Source organism: Eriocheir sinensis, chromosome 21, assembly GCF_024679095.1.
Source record: "Eriocheir sinensis breed Jianghai 21 chromosome 21, ASM2467909v1, whole genome shotgun sequence".
NCBI lineage: Eukaryota > Metazoa > Arthropoda > Malacostraca > Decapoda > Varunidae > Eriocheir > Eriocheir sinensis.
In genome coordinates, this window is record NC_066529.1 from 5,734,866 (window position 1) to 5,747,365 (window position 12,500).

General features: G+C 46.3%; 1 protein-coding gene across 4 annotated transcripts in view; it reads right to left on the reverse strand.

Moving 5' to 3' along the window:
- LOC127001568 (vasopressin V1a receptor-like) overlaps positions 1 to 12,500 on the reverse strand; it is a 45,597-nt gene that overhangs the window by 20,028 nt on the left and 13,069 nt on the right. Inside the window, exon 1 of one of the 4 annotated variants that reach the window (XM_050866319.1) lies at positions 6,485 to 7,760. The exons of 2 other annotated variants lie outside the window; for them this stretch is intronic. The gene's annotated coding sequence lies outside the window, so the exon portion shown is untranslated. Of the gene's footprint in view, positions 1 to 3,697; positions 3,934 to 6,484; positions 7,761 to 12,500 lie in introns of those variants that run through there. One more of the 4 variants, XM_050866320.1, reaches the window with a different exon arrangement.

Below are 12,500 nucleotides of genomic sequence, written 5' to 3' on the forward strand. Positions count from 1 at the left end.
ATCCATTACCTTCCCTTCCTCCCTCTCTCCCATATCCAAACCTCATCCATTACCTCCCCTTCCTCCCTTCTCTCCCATATCCAAACACCCTCCATTACCTTCCCTTCCTCCCTCTCTCTCCCATATCCAAACCTCATCCATTACCTTCCCTTCCTCCCCCTCTCTCCCATATCCAAACCTCATCCATTACCTCCCCTTCCTCCCCCTCTCTCCCATATCCAAACCTCATCCATTACCTTCCCTTCTTCCCCCTCTCTCCCCTATCCAGACCCCCTCTTACCTTCCCTTCCTCCCCCGCTCTCCCCAATCCACACCCCTCTTACCTCCCCTCCTCCCCCTCTCCCCTCTCCAAACCCCCTCCATTAACTCCCCTTCCTCCCCCTCTATCCCCTATCCAAACCCCTCCATTACCTCCCTTCCTCCCCTCTCTCCCTCTCCAAACCCCCTCCACTGCCTCCCCTTCCTTTCCCTCTCTCCCCTATCCAAACCCCCACCAATACCACCCCATCCTCCCCCACTCTCCCCAAACCAAACCCCTCATTAACTCCCTTCCTCCCCCTCTCCCCTATCCAAACCCCTCATTACCTTCCTTCCTCCCTCTCTCCCCTATCCAAACCCCCTCCATTACCTCCCCTTCTCTCCCCTATCCAAACCCCTCCATTACCTCCCTTCCTCCCTCTCTCCCCTATCCAAACCCCCTCCATTACCTCCCTTGCCTCCCCCTCTCTCCCCTATCCAAACCCCTCCATTACCTCCCCTTCTCCCCTCTCCCCTATCCAAACCCCCTTCATTAACTACACTTCCTCCCCCTCTCTCCCCTATCCAAACCCCCTTCATTACTTCCCCTTCATCCCCCTCTCTCCCCTATCCAAACCCCCTCCACTGCCTCCCCTTCCTTTCCCTCTCTCCCCTATCCAAACCCCCTCCATTACCTCCCCTTCCCCCCCTTCTCTCCCCTATCCAAACCCCCTCCATTACCTCCCCTTCCTCTCCCTTTCTCCCCTATCCAAACCCCCTCCATTACCTCCCCTTCTTCGCCCTCTCTCCCCTATCCAAACCCCCTCCATTACCTCCCCTTCCTCTCCCAATCTCCCCTATCCAAACCCCCTCCATTACCTCCCCTTCCTCTCCCTCTCTCCCCTATCCAAACCCCTCCATTACCTCCCTTCTTCCCTCTCTCCCCTATCCAAACCCCCTCCATTACCTCCCCTTCCTCCCCCACTTTCCCCTATCCACCCCTCCATTACCTCCCCTTCCTCCCCTCTCCCCTATCCAAACCCCTCCATTACCTCCCTTCCTCCCCTCTCTCCCCTATCCACACACCCTTCATTACCTCCCCTTCCTCCCCTCTCTCCCTATCCAAACCCCTCCATTACCTCCCTTCCTCCCTCTCTCCCTATCCAAACCCCCATTACCTCCCTTCCCCCTCTCTCCCCTCTCCAAACCCCCTCCATTGCCTCCCCTTCCTCTCCCTCTCTCCCCTATCCAAACCCCTTCATTACCTCCCTTCCTCCCTCTCTCCCTATCCAACCCCCTCCATTACCTCCCCTTCTCCCTCTCTCCCTATCCAAACCCCTCCATTACCTCCCCCTCCTTTCCCTCTCTCCCCTATCCAAAGCGCCTCCATTACCTCCCCTTCCGCCCCTTCTCTCCCCTATCCAAACCCCCTCCATTACCTCCCCTTCCTCCCCCTCTCTCCCCTATCCAAACCCCCTCCATCACCTCCCCTTCTTCCCCCTCTCTCCCCTATCCAAACCCAGTCTATTACCTCCCCTTCCTCCCCCACTCCCCTATCCAAACACCTTCCATTACCTCCCCTTCCTCCCCTCTCTCCCCTATCCAAACCTCCTCCATTACCTCCCCTTCCTCACCCTCTCTCCCCTATCCAAAGCCACTCCATTACCTCCCCTTCCTCCCCTCTTTCCCTATCCACACCCCCTTCATTACCTCCCCTTCCTCCCCCTCTCTCCCCTATCCAAACCCCTCCATTACCTCCCTTCCTCCCCTCTCTCCCCTATCCAAACCCCCTCCATTACCTCCCCTTCCTCACCCTCTCTCCCCTATCCAAAGCCCCTCCATTACCTCCCCTTCCTCCCCCTCTCTCCCCTATCCACACCCCCTTCATTACCTCCCCTTCCTCCCCCTCCCCTATCCAAACCCCCTCCATTACCTCCCCTTCCTCCCCTCTCTCCCCTATCCACACCCCCTCCATTACCTCCCCTTCCTCCCCTCTCCCCTATCCAAACCCCCTCCATTACCTCCCCTTCCTCCCCCTCTCTCCCCTATCCAAACCCCCTCCATTACCTCCCCTTCCTCCCTCTCTCCCCTATCCAAACCCCCTCTATTACCTCCCCCTCTCTCCCCTATCCAAATCCCTTTCATCACCTCCCCTTCCACCAACACACACTCACCACTCAGCCACAACACCAAGCTTCCTACACTACTTTGCACTCGTGAAGCCACAACCGTCACTACACTCGCACGCTCCACACTCGCAACACCTCTGACACTACTCGCAACACCACTCACATATCAGATTCATCGACAAAGCACCATTCTTTCAACTGCCATTCAACACAATCTGGAAGTGAAGGAGGTAAACACTTTTTTTCTCTTATTCCATGTATAGTAAAAAGCTAGACGTTATTTTGTTCCTTGTTTATCAGGACACATTTTTTTTACACCTCCCATTTAGCGTCTCGTCCGCCACTTAAAGAAGACAATGACGAAAGGGAGACAGAAGGAAGAAGGTTGCTATAGTCTCCCTTTGTCTTCGTTCCTCTTCACTGCGCTCAGAAGGGAGGAATCTCGAAGGTGGGCGCTAGGATCAAAGCAACAGAGCATAACTACCTTCCTGTTTCCCCTTTACAGCGCTCGGCCGGCGATCTATAGCGGCCGTTTACCGCCTGAAGCGCCTCAGTACATCCTGATTGTCACCTCGAGTCTTAAAGGGAAGGCAGGGTCCGGAGGATGAGATGAAAGGTGTCGGCGAGCGTTGTCTTCCTCACGCCTTACTCCTCGGGCCTTGCCGTCGCCGTGTACTCCAGGAAGGTTTTCAACACTTAGGTAAATCTTGTGACTTCGAGGAAAGGCTGAGGTTGGGAAGATTAGACAAACGGTGTAAGTGTTCGCCTCCTCACCCGCCATTCCTAGTGCCTCACTGTCTGTGTATATTCATGTAACGTTTTCCGCCTGGAGTACTTCGTTAATCGCAGGAGTTAAAGAGAAGGCAGACACACAGGAGACAAGATAAACGCTGTGTGTACATAGGAGGTGGCGGGGGTGAACGTTGACCTTCCTGTTTTCGATTTATTTTATTTCTTTTTCCTTGCTTTTTTCTTGTTTTTCCCTCTCTTGTCTTAATTTTTCTTACTCCTTTATATTTTGCCACTTCCCCCATTTCCCATCCCTCATACTTCACTCCTCAGGCCTTACAGTCATCGCGCACACGTAATGTCTACCGCCTAAGGTGCCTCAGTACATCTTTTTGTCCTTGAGGAAAGAAAGACACGGCAGATTAGATAAAGGTAGAGTGTGTGAGGGTGACCGGTCCTCTACTCATTCCCCAGGCCTTGCAGACACCCTACACACACAGCTACGACGCGCTCAGAGCCAACACGGTCCCTCATTTCCTCTGTTTACGTATAATATTCACACCTACATACTGCTCTGGGTCACGGCCGTTCCTCGCACTTACCTAAACTCCCTCCGCCATCACCGGGCCGACGTCCCTTTCCTCGCCAGTGGGTCGCTTCAAACGAGACTCATATTGGCCTTAAACTCCCACCGCGCGACGCTCTGACCGCTGCCGTGTTTGGGGGATCCGGCGTCAAGTGGGGAAGACATTACGATAACTCAGTGGAGGGTCGGAAGCGATTCATGGCTGATAGTGTCCCTAGAGTTACACCAATGGAAGTGAAGCCGCCGCCCGCCTGACTGTAAGGAGGATTGATGGAAAGGATGACCGAGGGTAAAGGAAAGGAGGGAATATATAGCAGTCGTGAAGGGAAAGGGATACAAAGGGTAATAACGAGGGAAATATGATAAAATGCTTAGAACTATTGTAGAGGGAAAGTGATGGAAAGGCAAGGGGAGGACATACGAAGAAAGAAACGAGGGAAATATAATAAAATACTTAGAAATACCGTAGAGGGAAAGTGATGGAAAGGCGAGGGGAGGACATACGAAGAAAGAAGAGAAAATAGAGCTAGTGTGAGGGGAAAGGGACGTAAAGGTAAGGACAGGCGAGACTATACGAAGAAATAAGAAAAGATGGAACGATTGTGGGAGACGCGGCGTAAAAAACAAAGAAGAGGATGGCAAGCAAAGAAAGAAAGAGGCGGCAACGTATGGGGCAAAAAGAAGGACTAGAACGATTCTCAGAGGGAGCTGGAAGGAAGGAAGAAAAGGGAAAAAGAGTTGAGTAAAAAGGGAAGAGTTTAATAAAAAAAATGGAAACTATTGAGAGATAAGGAGCTGGACAGAAGGAAGGAAAGGGAAAGGGTTCAATGAAAGGGAGAAAAGGTCAAGCCAAAAGAAATGGAGACTATTGAGAGATAAGGAGTGGAAGGAAGGAAGGAAAGGGATGAATGAAAGGAGACGGGCTCGTGTCAAGAGAAATGAAAACTATTGAGAGAAGAGGAGCGGAACGGAAGGAAGGAAAGGGAAAGGGTTGAATGAAAGGGAGAAAAGGTCAAGCCAGAAGAAATGGAAACTATTGAGAGATAAGGAGCTGAACGGAAGGAAGGAAGGAAAGGGAAAGGGTTGAATGAAAGACAGAAAGACAGACAGACAGAAGAACACACACACACACACACACACACACACACACACACACACACACACACACACACACACAGACAGGACAGACAGACAGATAGACAGACAAAGAAATCACTGCTAATCGTCTTTGTGGCGCTTAACTGAACGAATATGAATAATTTATCACGAATCTGGTTCACAAACGTATTATGATTATATAGCTCTCAGGAGAAGGGAATAAAGAAGAAGAAGAAGAAGAAGAAGAAGAAGAAGAAGAAGAAGAAGAAGAAGAAGAAGAAGAAGAAGAAAGAGAAGAAAAAAGAAAATAAAGGAGGAAGAAAAGGGAAATAACTAGGAGGGTGAGTGTGAAGAGGGGGAGGAGGGGGAGGAGGGGGCGGAGGAAGAGAGATAAAATGAATTAATAAATGTAAAATGAGAAGTAAAGAGCAGCATAAGCTAAATGGGAGGAAAAAGGAGACATAGAAGGAGGAGGAGGAGGAGGAGGAGGAGGAGGAAAACGCGAGGCGGAGAAGGCGGAGGAAAAAAAGGAGAGGAGAAGGAGGAGGAGGAGGAGGAGGAGGCGAAGCGGAGGAAAAGGAAAAAGAAAAGCAGGAGAAATAGAAGGAGGAGGAAAAGATTTAAAAAAATGCAAAATGAGTGGAAAAGAATAGAATCAACCTTAAGTAAATGTGGAAATATATGAAAAGAAAGAAAACCGAGACGAAGACGTATGAGAAAAATTAGGAGAGCGGACCACAGAGAACACAAATAAAACAAGAAAAACAAGTAAACAAACAACGAGATCCCAGAAACTGAAGAACAAAAATGACAACAAGAATAAGAACAATAAGAAGAAGAAGACAAAGAAGTAAATGCAACTTAAGATTAATATAAAAAAACATGAGGGAAAAAAATGGAAGCCTAAAAATAGCATCACAGCAAGAAAATCAATCAGAGAGAGAGAGAGAGAGAGAGAGAGAGAGATGAGGAAGTAGAAGAAGAAGAAGAAGAAGAAGAAGAGGAAGAAGAAGAAAACAACAACAACAACAACAACAACAACAACAACAACAATAACAACAACAACAACATGAAAAAAAAGATGAACACGAAAAAAAAAACAACATAAAACTCGGCACAACTTTTGGAAAACTTCTTATTTGCACACAACAAAAGTTTGCCCCCAAGACCTTTCCCTTCCAAGCTTCCATCCTCCGGCCCCAACAACTGCCACCAAAAGCCTTCTTATACGAACTTTTTTCTCTCCGTTTTTAACCAACAAGTCATCTTTTGGCCTATCTTGAATGACGTATTTTTTATCTCTCTCTCTCTCTCTCTCTCTCTCTCTCTCTCTCTCTCTCTCTCTCTCTCTCTCTCTCTCTCTCTCTCTCTCTCTCTCTCTGTATGTCTGTGTCTGCCTCTGTCTCTTTCTTTGTGTATTTGTGTATGTGAGTGTGTGGGTGTCTTTTGAGGAGGGGTTCCGTCTGTCTGTCTGTCTGTCTGTCTGTCTTTTTTTTGTTCACCTTTTTATTTGTCTGTCTGTCTGCTTGTTGGTTTGTCTATCTCTCTCTGCTTATCTCAATCTGTATATTTATTTATCTCTCTACCTCTTTCCACTTCCTTTGTCTCTATTAAGAACACACACACACACACACACACACACTTAGCAAGGAACCAGTGGGAAGGGAAGCATCATGAACCACTTGAGGTGAGAAAAGCCGCTTACAGTAAGGACAGGCGGCGGGAGGTCGGCTGGTGTCTGAGTGTGTCTCGGAGTGTTGCTGTTTTTGTCAATGGTTATAAAAGTTCTCCGCCACGGTCACATTCCAGAAGATCCTCAAGAAACAGACGCGCCACTCGAGAACTCCAAATTCCAGGTCAAAAGTACGGCTGGAAGAGTCAGTTGGGCGCCTCACTTTTCTTCACCAGTATAAGTTGGAGCGAGGAATCTTATGAAGAGTTTTAGGGAGGCTGCAGCGCTACTCTCTACCTTTCTCTTTCCTTGCCGCGAAGTCTTGGGAAAGTAGCACCACTCTCTCTCTTTTTTCCTTGGCGTATAAAGTTTTCAGAAATTAGCATGCACTACTCTACACTATTCTCAGCATGTGGCGCGAGTAATGTTAGGAACCGAACTTCATTCTTCACCATAGTCAGTTTGTGAAGTGTGGAGCATTATATAAGTGGACGTTGTATCACTCTTTTATCAGTTTATGGAGCAAAGAGACTTACATATGCAACACTTCTTTACCAATATTATCAGCTTATGGGTCAAAGTAACTCACAATTGCATCACTATTTTCTATTCTTAGTTTATGGAGCGAAAAGACTACCGAGGTCAATACTGTTCTTTACCTCTCTCAGTTTAAAAAGCGAAGAGAATAAGGTCAACACTGTTCTTCACCATTCTCAGTCTATGGAGCGAAGGGTCTCACAAATCCAACACTGTTTCTTACCCTTCTCAGTTTTTATGGAGCGAAGAGATTTGTAAGAATTCGTCACTAGTCTTTATCATTATCACTGAATATTCCTGTTTTTTTTCTTCTTGTTTTGCTCTCACGTTGTCAAGTCTCTCCTCACACACACACACACACACACACACACACACACACAGCAAGTTCAGCAGAGCGTCAGACACACGGCACAAAAAAGATCCATTTGATTCTCCTTAGCAAGTACATTATTTTCTGAGGAGCAATGAAAGTAAGTAAAGCCAAACTGTCACTTGTTATTATTTTCTTGCTTCCCTGGTTTGAGTATCACGACTCGCTACTTATTTTCTTTCTCTTTTTTTTTGTCTCTGTATCAAGATCATTTCTGGGGAGTGAAGAAAGAAATACCACGATACTACTTATTTCTCTTGTCTGTTTTAGTATTTTCTTGTTTCCGTAGTTTGATATCAAGACTTGCTACCTTTTTTTCTTTTTTTTATCTCTGTCTTTTTTTATCTCTGCATCTCTGTTAATTTCTGGAGGAGGTGAAGAAAGAAAATACTACGATGTCACTTATTTTTCTTGTCTGTTTTAGTATTTTCTTGTTTCCGTAGTTTGATATCACGACTTGAACTAACTTTTTTCTCTTCTTATTTTCTCTGTACCAGTTTCGCTTCTGAGGGTGTTGAAGAAAGAAATACCACGATGTCACTTAGTTTTCTTTTCTCTTTTACTGTTTCTTTTCCTCCTTTGTACGATTATCACAACACAGTCCTTTTTTCGACTTAGTCAGTTTCCTGGGAGCAAACAAAGAAGGAAACACTACGTCACTTTTTTCCTTATTTTTCTCCTTTATGTTCGGCTTCCTCCACGGCGCGATTATCACTGCTCGTTACCGTCTTTCCTTTCCTTTGCCTCTCACATGCAGCCTGAGTTGTCATGTCGCACTTGCCATCGCCGAGGCCTTGAGGCAATCACTGTCACCCGCCGCCAAGACCTCGCTGCACTTTTTTTAAGGGGCCAAGGGTTTCTGACACAATCCTTCCCTTCCACGCAGACGCTGACTCGGGGAAACTCAGATTCACGAGTCTCGGCGTCTCTCGGCGGAAAATTACTGGAGGATGAAGTTCTATTGCGAGGGTCATGAAGTCGCTAAAGAGGTTATGAGGCCTGGCTTCGTTTAGTTTCTCTTGAACGTTACTTTCCGTAAATGGTGAAGCACGATCGAGGGATTTTAGTGACTCAAAATCAGGTAATACTCTATTTTCTTCGGCGGGAAATTCGGGAGTAATATTCTATTTCGGGAACACCAAGTTGGTTTCAGAATGCGAGGTCTGACTTTTCTTCCTTTGAATTTCCTTCCCGTAAATGTTAAATCACATTCGAGGGATGTCAATCACACAAAACCAAATTAATGTTCTAATTCAAGAGCACGACGTCGTTTTGCAGAATACGAGGTTTGAATCTCCTTCCTCCCTCACGTCTCCTTCTTATGAACGCTAAATCACTCTCGAGAGGATCAAGATAACTTGCAATCAGGTAAAGTCATATTTTTCGGAGGGAAACTCGGATGTAAAGTTATATTCCGGAACCTCAAACTCCAATAAAGAAGATGAGGTGTGAGTTTCCTTCTTATTTGACGCTCTTCCCAACAGTCATGATTGAGGATTAAAAGAACGTCAGTTGTTTCAAAGAGCATAAGATGAAGCTAAGCCCTATCACGGAATGCTGGCTCAACGTTTCATTTCTCTTTGTCCTCCCTCCCCGTTTTTCACGATTGAGGGATTACAGAAAATCGAAATCCCTCTCATTGGACTTTGGAGAGCACGAGATCACACAAAGGTCAATGTCTGGAGCAATAGATCACGCTGCAGGATACGAAGTCTGGGTTTCCTTTCTCACTCTTTGACATTCCCTCCAACAACAACGATCGGGGATTCCAAAAACACGGGAGCAGGTCACGGCCGAGGCTTTCAAGGCTTACGGGACTTACAGCGCGCAGAGTCGGCGTGATCCTTCTTAAGATGCCCAGTGAGTTAATTACATTTATACCGCATGAGGTCTGAGAGGGAAGGAAGGAGAAAAGGGAACGTCAATGCAAATCCCTTAGTCCCCTTTTATCGTTACAGGGGTCACGGCAGCCTGGAAGCAGCGGCAGACACGTGGATGACGGGCTGTCTGGGTGACGGTGGCGGTAATGAGAACCAGAACGAGAGTCATGAAGGGAAGGAACGGAAGGGAAGGAGGCGACGGGGATGAGCTAAGTAGAGTTGAAGTAAATAACACGATGGGAGGGGTGGATAAGGAAATGAAGGAGAGGAAGGAAAAAACACAGATTCATGTCGACGTAAGGGAGGTAATGGGAGCAGACGATATTATATGATAGGAGAAGAAGGGAAGTACGGAGAAGGAGGCCACTGATTACGTCGACACAGCAAGGAAGGAAAGGGAATGAAAGAGGAAGAGAGGGAAACGAAAAGAAAGAAAGGAATGGCCACAGACACCAGATGACGAAAGGGAGGTACATTGAGTGAACGAGTGACATAAGGGGAAGAAAGGCGAGGGAATGGAAGAGGAGGAAGAGAAAGAGAGGGAAATGGAAAGAAAGAAAGGAATGGCCACAAACACCAGATGACGAAAGGGAGGTACATTGAGTGAACGAGTGACATAAGGGGAAGAAAGGGAAGGGAATGGAAGAGGAGAAAGAGTAAGAAAGGGAAGGGAATGGAAGAGGAGAAAGGGTAAGAAAGGGAAGGGAATGGAAGAGGAGGAAGAATAAGAAAGGGAAGGGAATGGAAGAGGAGGAAGAGAAAGAGATGGAAACTGGAAAGAAAGGAATGGCCACAGACACCAGTTGACAAAAGGGAGGTACACTGACTGAACGAGTGACATGAAGGGGAAGAAAGGGAGCTAAAGGGAAGAGTAGAGAAGTAGGCCACGGGTAATTGTCGCCACAAGGGAACAGAAGGACGAGAAAAAGACTTTGATAAATGGAAGACCAGGAACCATCGAGAAGCGACAAAGATTAACGACGGAGAAGACGGGTAACAGTGTCAGCGCAGCGCGAAGAAGACCAGTGTGAGCTCAGTTACGAACTCGGCTGATGGAGGCAACAACGTTATCGCTCGCAGATTGATGACACGGTACGGATGAAAAAAACAACAACGACCGGGGAAAATGTAGCTAATGGGGGGTGGAACGAAGGATAGAGGCGAAAAGAGGAATGGAAAATAAGAACGGCAAATGGAAGACGGATTGAAGAATAGAGACGAGAAGTGGAAAGGAAAACAAAATAAAAGACTAGGGCGGAATGAAGGATAGAGACGAAAAGAGGAGAGAAAAATGAAAAAAAAGTGACTAATGGAATTCGGAATGAAGATTAGAGACGAGAAGTGGAAAGGAAAACAAAATAAAAGACTAGAAATAGACTGATGGAGAGTGGAGTGAAGGATAGAGACGGAGTGTGGAAAGGAAAACAAAAAAGTGGCTAATGAAGAGTGGAATGAAGAATAGAGACGAGAAGTGGAAAGGAAAACAAAACAAGGGGAAAAAGGGACTAATGGAAGGTGGAATGAAGAAGAGACAAAAGAGTGGAAAGGAAAACAAAATAGAACGACAGAAAGGGACGAATGGAAGATGAAATGAAGAAAAGAGGATGAAAAGAGAAAAGAAAAACAAAACAAGGGCTAGAAATGGACGAATGGAAGATGGAATGAAGAAACAAAACAAGGGCTAGAAATGGACGAATGGAAGATGGAATGAAGAAAAGAGAACAAAAGAGTGGAAAGGAAAACAAAATAAGAAGCTAGAAAGGATACGAGGCTCACTAAAAAAAGATAAACGGCGCTTAAAAATTAAAGATGAAACAAAAATCGCCAAAACTCAACAAGAATAGATTATAGACGGCCAGTAACTCCCTGCGGTGAATCTACAAAAGCTGAAAACATGTACGGAAAAAGTGAGGAAACACAACTATACGAGGGACTTCCGTGGGATTAAATTGTAAAGAAAAGCAACGAAGGTGAATGAACAGCAGAGGAGAGCATGAAGGATGTAGCGAGGTGAACCCCAACGCCGCGAAACAATACCGTGAAAACCCAAGTCTCCCCTCCTCCCGTCCTTTCTTTGAGGGGACGAGGAAGGCGAAGATGAAAGAAGGAAAGAAGGGAAGAGGAGAAAGGATGACGGAGATGAGAGATGCAGCGTAGACTGATAATCTCGACTCAAAAGCAGCGGAACAAGAGAAGAGAAGACGGCAGGAGAGGAGGAGATGGATATGAAGCGAGTGAAAGAAAAAATATGAGTGCAGGAAGATCAGAGAGGGAAGAAAAAATGGAGATAGAGATTAAGGAGGAATTATGGATGAGGCAAGTAAGAAGTTAGGGATTAGGAAAATAAAAGGCGCGTAATAGACGGCGGAATAAGACAATGAAGAAAAAAATAGTGAAAGAGAGAGAGTTTGACGAGAATTCATGGATGGAAACGAGCAATTAGAGAGAGAGAGAGAGAGAGAGAGAGAGTCACAGTAAGAGTAAAGAAAGGTAGATTATACTAATGGAGGTAATGCAAATCTGATGGGAAAGAAGATTAATATAAAGATTATGATATTAAGAGACGAGGAGAGGAGAACAAGAGAATGGAAAATGAAGATATATAATTACATAGATAGATAGATAGACAGAAAGATAGATAGATAAATAGATAGACAGATAGATAGAGAAGGGGACAAGTTAACAATGTACTGTCATTATACAAGATTGACATGGGTAGGGAGATAGGAGGAGGAGGGAGGGAGGGAGCGAGGTTGGGGGAGAGAACGAGGGAAATAACATGACGCGTGAGAGAGAGAGAGAGAGAGAGAGAGAGAGAGAGAGAGAGAGAGAGAGAGAGAGAGGAGAATGGGGGGAAAGGCAACGAATAGGGGAAGGGAGGTAGGGGAGGAAGGGGAGGAAGGGGAAAACGCAAATAATACAGGAGGGATGCCATTGTAGGGGAACGATATGGGAAGGAAGGGAGAAAGGGAATGATGAGGAGGCAATGATGGATGAAAGAGAGGGTAACAGAGGGAGAACGAAAGGATGCTGAAGGGATACATTAGGAAGATAGGCGAGGGGAAGGAGTACTTAAGAGATGCAAATAATAGAACGACACTAATGAGAAAACAGTAATTATGCGTACGGATGAGGGGAGAAAGGGAGGGGAAAAAAAGAGTAATGGTAATGGAAACACACAGCTTGATGAATGAGTGTGAGGAGAAAACACAGAGAAAGAGAAAAGGAGAGACTGAGTAAAGAGGGGAACTGTACGAAGAGG